This window comes from Aquila chrysaetos, chromosome 2 (assembly GCF_900496995.4).
Source record: "Aquila chrysaetos chrysaetos chromosome 2, bAquChr1.4, whole genome shotgun sequence".
Lineage (NCBI taxonomy): Eukaryota > Metazoa > Chordata > Aves > Accipitriformes > Accipitridae > Aquila > Aquila chrysaetos.
The window spans coordinates 13,650,415-13,657,551 of record NC_044005.1 but is presented as its reverse complement, the minus strand read 5'-3'; positions in this window follow the sequence as shown (position 1 = coordinate 13,657,551).

Here is a 7,137-nt window from a genome sequence, read left to right as displayed (position 1 = left end):
ATCTACCCAACCAAGTCCAATCTCATTGCAACTTGGCTACCTACCTTGGTACAAATCCCTCCTTTGTCTGATTTAAAATATAGATGTAGGCATGGGGCTGCCACACGACTACTTTAGTTGCTGGCTGTTTTGCAGAGCTTCTCTGCCTCTCTCCAGCCCTCTTTCCCCATTTCCTGCCAATCTGTACTCTCTCCCCACTGTCATCTCCTCCCCTGGTCTAGCTCTAAAAACATAGCTCTTAAAATACCCTGACCAGCTGTATGGACCTGTACAGTGACAAGGAAGACATGGCTATCAGAGGACTATTTGTCACACACATTGAACATAGCTCAGAGCCTCATTAGTTCCTCATATAGGGCTTCAAGGGTATTTGTTTGGGATGGGCTGCAAACCTATCTCAACCAAAGGTAACTCCCATTCACTGGAAGATGGAGGAGGTGGTGCCAATAACATTACTGGGTTCAGAAATACAACACAGCTTGTCATAACAAGTTGCTCTGGCAACATCTGTTAACAGCCCACAGAACTATGTAGCACTTAAGCCAGATATAGCCATAATGTAGTTTTTTGCACTGAGCTGTAGCTATTTGTACCTTTCGCAGACAGCACCATATATTATTTGCTCCTGGCCTCAGAAAACCCCACCATTTCTTTCAGGGAACATTTGCATTTCTCTGGCATTAGGCTACAATGCCATGCCAGGCACATCTCAGGAACAGCCTTTTTTGGAGATGTCAAGCTCAGAACTACATCAAATTCCTTCAGACACTCCTGTCGATGCTCAGCCAGCAGCAGAGTCTGGTCCAGACATCATTGCTTCTCAATCAATGGAGCTAACTTCTTACAGGAACTCCTCCCAGTTTCACCATTGCTCCAAATCCTTAACAGCATAGCATCCAGTTTCTTATGCTCTATCCAGCATTGGGGAAGCTGGCCTGGCACCACCAGGCAAGACTATAGGAAAGCAGTTTTGGCTTCTGAGCTCATCAGTATAACCATTTTGGTGTCTTACAGTCACTGATGGATTTGCACAGACCAACCTAGTCTCCTACAAGCAGTGAGGTCACATCAACATGGCTACCCTACCACAAATGTAGTCTATAAAGAGGGGGAGGTGACAGGGAAGGAGACAAGGACTCCTGTTCTCTTGCGCACCATCAGCATCCTGTCACAAGTCACAATTCTTTTATGCTTTTAGCATTTTGCATGAGCAATGCATGAAAGAGGTGAGTGCAAAAACAATTTCCAGAGTGAAAATTACTTGAGAGTATTTCTTTTGGGATAAGGGAGCACTTCTGGGTGTCTACAGAGACAAAAGTCAAAAGAGGTTAATGCATGCCACAGCTGTGCCATACCCTTCTTCTGGCTCTAGTAAGCCTGGTGGGTTTTTCCACTGAAGCAGCAAGGGATTTTCCTATCAGAAGGCAGTTGGTATCAGCAGATCTCCCAGCTTATCTAGATGTCGCATCTCTTCCAATTTAAATGCTACATCAGTGGTTATTAAGCCTGCATTGCAAAGAAATAAAACTAAGGAAAACATTCTGGAGGGTGCTCTGGATTCTATTAAAGGATTGAATTTCTCACTATATTACACTTTTTCCATATGGCTGAAACCTGGAGCTGCCTAATACTCTGAATATGCTCGTATACTGCTAGTGGTATAATCCCAGATGGTAACAAATGACCCCATTCCAACAGCAATGTATAGAACTTTACAACACCAACGCTCAGCCGTGCTCTTGGGATATTCCCTCCAAACAATGAATGACTGGCAGATAACATAATGTTTAACTTCTGCCTTCACTTTTGTACACGCTTTATGGCTAACGCTGCAGAGCTACTCGTTTGTTAAGTACTCAGCCTTGTAACAGCACACAGATGACACGAGATATTCCCTTAGCCGCCACTGAAGGATCTCCTTTGGTCCACAAAGGTCAACTGTGGTGCACACAGTGTGTCACTATCTGTGTGTAAGGATATGCTCTGGCACGCTAGAAGTGAGCTGATAACGTCTTACCCCTGCTTGGGCCCTTCAGCTGCCTCTTGGGGAAGTGTGAAAGGCTGCCAAGCTCAAGATGTGCTGCATCCTGCAATTTGGCTTTCCCGAGAAGAACAACCCCTCCCCCCAAACTCACCCACGCAGTTCTTTACCCCAAGAAGAGGTCATCACACAAAAAGTAGATAGGAGGGAAAGAGACTGCACACTTGACTACAACTGCAAAAGAGAGAAGTTCGGAGTCCTCCTGAGATGTTGTGTAAAGAGAAAGCAATCTGGGCTGTCTCCATTTTTACAGAAAGACCTCTGTGCTTTTGTGGACTTCATGGCCTGCCAGATGGAGACGGCTCCAAGTAACACTGAGCTCTTATTGCTGCAGAAAACCAAGGAGAACTATAACCCCAAGTACTGCAGGTGTAGGAGGGAATACTTGCTCAGATGATGATTCATGTCAGCATCTGAATAAATAAGGTCAGACAGCCAGAGATTATTCCCGTGAAGGGGAGTTGATTTGTTTGGGGGGCAGAAAGGAGGGGCTGTTTGTTTGTTTCGTATCATTATACTGAAACCCTGCCCTGCTCTGAGTTTTTTTTCCAAGAATTAGTTCTCATTTATTTTAATTAAGGCCTCAGTTCAGCAAAACATATAACTGGGTGTAGCCTACCTGAACTGGAATACCTATATCAAATGCAGAAATCCTAAGGTTAGCGTAGGCTGTGTAGCCAGTATTATGTAGCCTTTATAAACATATCTGCAACAGTTTTCAGGAAGACATCTCCACTACAGACCATTAAAAATAAAAATCTACTTGTCTCAGAGGGGTGAGAAAGGATTAATTAGTTAGTGCTCGTGCAGTACTGTGAAGATACAAATCGTGGGACTGTGTTATTAGTAAGCAGAAGATGCCAACAGGAAGCAGCATTGTTAAAGGCACGAGGACTAACAATGGTTTTGTTCTCACATTTGTAAATGATTCTTCTGCTATTGAAAGGTGTTGGCCTTTCAGCCTAGAAGACTGAAATCCTCTTTCTTCACCCAAAAGAGCCTTCATGGGCCATGCATTACTTTCTCACACTCCCTCACCAGTGTTCCTCACTATTAGCTTATAGATGCTAGACAGTAGTCCATTCTCCACAGCCCTTTTATTGCTTGGCCTCTGCTTCAGCTGCCAAGAGGGGTGCCATTTAGACTCAATTGTTACCGTAGCTTTTACGATCTAGACATGGTGTCTAGGATCGGAGACTTCCTAGCAATTCTGCATATGCTGCTGCGCTGCCATCAGAAGAGAATGGCTCATGGTTGCCAACAATGTGGGCAGAATTCAAAGCAGTGACCTACAGATGAAAGGCGCCCCATCCCAAAACAGGCCAGCTAAGCCATCCAGGCCCCGAATGCCAGCTCTTCACTGAATGAAACTGTATTGTGATGTGGTGCTTAGAAGAGGGCGGCAGGGGGCGGGGGGGGAAGCAGTTTTAAAATATCTGTGGACAACGGCTGTCTAGAGCTGGGGCTGCAGACATTCAGACCTTGCTTACATAATATTCTATCATGCACCGTCCTCCCATCCAACTCCCCACCCCATGCCAAGGTGCTGGAGGGAGGTCTTGTTCTTATTTATGCAGCATGAATACAAAATCAGAGAGGGTGGCAGAAACTTTCCACAGAAAGGTATGGTGCTTTTGGCATGCTGGGGAAAATAGCAGAGCAAGAACAGCTTGTAAGTTAGGGGGAAGAGAAGGATTAAAGATATTGGAATAACCATATCCAAGCATTTCCTCAGAAAGCAGGATGACTGCAGCCCTTTAAACCCAAGACTCACAGAGCAAAATATGCCACAGCAGAGAAAAGCATCCTTTCTCCCTGCGTTTGCTATATTGCTCACTTTGACAAGCAAAATCCTTTTTTACCCTGTTGTCCTCAGCTCCTGCCACACATACGACCCCTGCCCTCCCTCCTCGCCAAACAGAGGCCAGCCGAGGAAGGTGATTTTGTCACCTGGAGTTAATTTATGCCGGTCTCCGCTGTGCCGTGCCGCTGTGCCGGGGTGGGACCTTTTCAGATGTCGGGATGATAGGAGAAAGAACAGTGAAGCAGCAGAGTATGTGTGGCGGGTGGCCGAGTCATCCTATCACCACGTATTTGTGCAGTTTCTTTTAGTGCCATCCAATCTTTCCTTCTGTCCCTAAATGGCCTGTGTTGAAAATGTCCCTGCTTACAGTTGCTCAACTGGAATGAGGACAAATTGTTTGCAATGGCCCCCTTCCAAATGCTTGTGCTGTAACTTTTGTCTTGACTAGTCTCTGGAGATATCTCTAGAGTGAGTTTCCTATGACTCTTTTGCACTACCCCAAAGTCATGCCGGATTTTCTCCCTCTACTCTTTCAACTTTGTAGCAGGAATCTTGTTTAAAGCACCCTCATCACAGAAAAAGCCAGAGCGGGCAGAGCCTTAATGCTGTTATGTCACAAGTTACCCAGTGAATTAAAAGCGAGGGGGTTGGGTCTCAAGGGTGCCCGAGGTTACGAAGTGGTGCTAGCAGTCGAGGAGACCCACGAGCAGAAAAAGCACGGCCACACCAAGCAGCTTTGAGTTATTAAGTACTGGTGGTGTTAGGACTGCGTTGCCGTCCATGCTAATACATCAGCCACTTTTGTAAGTAGGAGCACCTGGCCTCTTGGCCCTCCAGGCTGCTTTGATTCGGCACTGAAAGGGTGGCGAAGGTACTCTTCCCCCTCACATTCACAAGTGAATTAGTCCAGGATGAGACGGCAGCAAAAAAAAATGAGTTAGCAGAGCCTGAAGAACTAAGCCAAGAAAGGAAGGGTTTATAGTTCCAAAAACCATTGGATGAAGTTTTGCACGTAGACTCATTAATAGACATTACAGAAGAAAAGGTTCATTCCCCCCCGCTTAGATGCATGACCTATTAGACATATACGTATCAATAAAATTTGCCAAGGATAACTAAGTTCGAAGACCATTGTTTGCTTGTTTTTAATGGATGTTAAAAATTAGTTATTCATCAAAAGTACAATCTGCTTTTAGAAAAGAAATACAGAGTTAATGCTATGAAATGGTCTCTTTCGACTCCACAAGAGCAGAAAAACAGGCCTGCGTAAAACATCTCCCCTTTCTCTTTCCGTGCTTTGCAGAAAATGATCTGAGCATCCTCAGAGTGAGGGAGAATGAAGCCTGAAGATGAGACAGCCGTGGCTCCTCGTTGAGCCCTTGGGCGTACGAGGGCCATGATGGGGAGCAAGGTGGGCACCCATCGCCCTTCCTGCCCGCTGACTGGAAGTAACCAGCCAGCACACAGACCCACTGCTGGTCACCCAGGGGGGACTTTTCCCAGCTCAGCCTTCCCAGGACTTGCAAGTCACAGGGAGCCCTCCCATGCCACCCCCCCTCAAAGCATCCCAGCACCTTTCATTTTATGTCAAGAGAAACAGGAGTGAGGAGAAAAAAGTGATGGAGCTTAGTGAAGGCATCTCAGGGTTATGGTCACGGGGTTGTTCTGTTTGCGTGTGGTGTCGCGCATCACATTGCAATGGCATCTCCTGCTCTGTGACCGTTTTCTAGTCTCTTGATTTGGCAAAGAGAGGTAATCTCCATGGCAGACGTATCCCTGTACCTCTGAGATAATGTTACTGGTTAGGAGTGGACAGAGCACAGCCAGACAGGGCATTCCAGACAGTAGGGGTTGCTCAGTGTTTTCAGGCTTAGCAAATATAAGGATTTTGTATGACTTTGCCATTATTCTGGGGATTTAAAATCTTTGCCACTAGCCCTCTTTTTTTCTTTATTTCTTTTTTTCTTTTTTTTTTTAACCCAAGCAGTGTCATACTGTGCCTCTGCCGTCCAGTTAGTCAGCAGAATGATTGCTTGCATTGCATTCGGGATTTCACAAAACACTAAGACTACTTTGTTTTTCATTAGCACTAGAGGGGAAAAATAAACAGGCTTGGCTCATGGTTTATAATTGCATATGTAATTACCACTTTAAGACCACTATTAGCAATACAAATTAGCTCACTGCCCTTTACATCATCTCTGCAGTGCCTCTCAGAGCGCACGTAAGCCATCCCATTTTTGTCCATCAGGCAGCCAGATTCTAATCTCGGATGTGCTGAAAACAGCGTGATGTACCTCTAAAAATGATCTGCTCCGCTTGCAAACACAGTGACCAATATTTGGAGCCATCCCGTGACAACCACCATGATGTTGGAAGCAGAACCTGTCCAGGCCAATCTTTGGGCCAAATTGGCTGCTAACCATTGTGTACCAGAGCAACTTTTTGTAGTTACTCCTGGTTTGCTTTGTTTTCAGCATCTCAAAGAATCCACAGGAAGAGGTCTGCTGACATCAGGAAGGCAGAGTTTGCACTCGGCGTGACCAGTTTCTTCCATATAGGCAGTAGGGAAGATGAGGAGCACATTCTCAATAAAACGCAGAGGTTATTTACAATTCAACTTCTAAAAGCTGCCACAAAGTAATGAATAGCAATAAGTAAGTCCAAAGCCATTCCAGTCTGTTTTGGTTACTACTTTATTCTCCCAGAGTTCATATTTTCAAAGAAAGCAGAGATACCAAGAGGAGAGGAAGTCTGATTCTAAGAAGCTGTAAAAAGAAATGCATGGCCACAGATCAGGGGATAATTTTATGTCTCACATGTTTTCCGACCCTATGAAGAGCAGCTTTAAATTGTTGCTCTCCTCCTTGATTTTAGTGGAGGCTGCAGCAGACTCGATAGTTTACAAAATAGGGGGTGGGTGTAAATCCCGAAAAAGTAGATCCGTAACAAAATGTTGGTCACTGAGGCCAGAAGGACCCCTTGCCCACCCCTCTGCCTGCGGCAGGATTGATTTAATTATTCTATAACTGTTCCTGTAGATGGGTGTCTGGCCTTGAATAACTCCAATGACAGTGATTGGCCAACGGCTCTTGGCAGCTTGTCCAACTGCCGAACAGTTCTACAGTTTTGCCTAATATTTAACCTAAAACTTCCTTTCTGCTTCAGCCAATTATTATTTGCCCCATCCTTGTTGACTAATGAGAATAATTGATCCTTGTCCTCTTTATAACATTCCTTTATGTCTCCTGTTATTATGTTCCCCACACTCTTCTTTTGCCTTTAGGCTAAA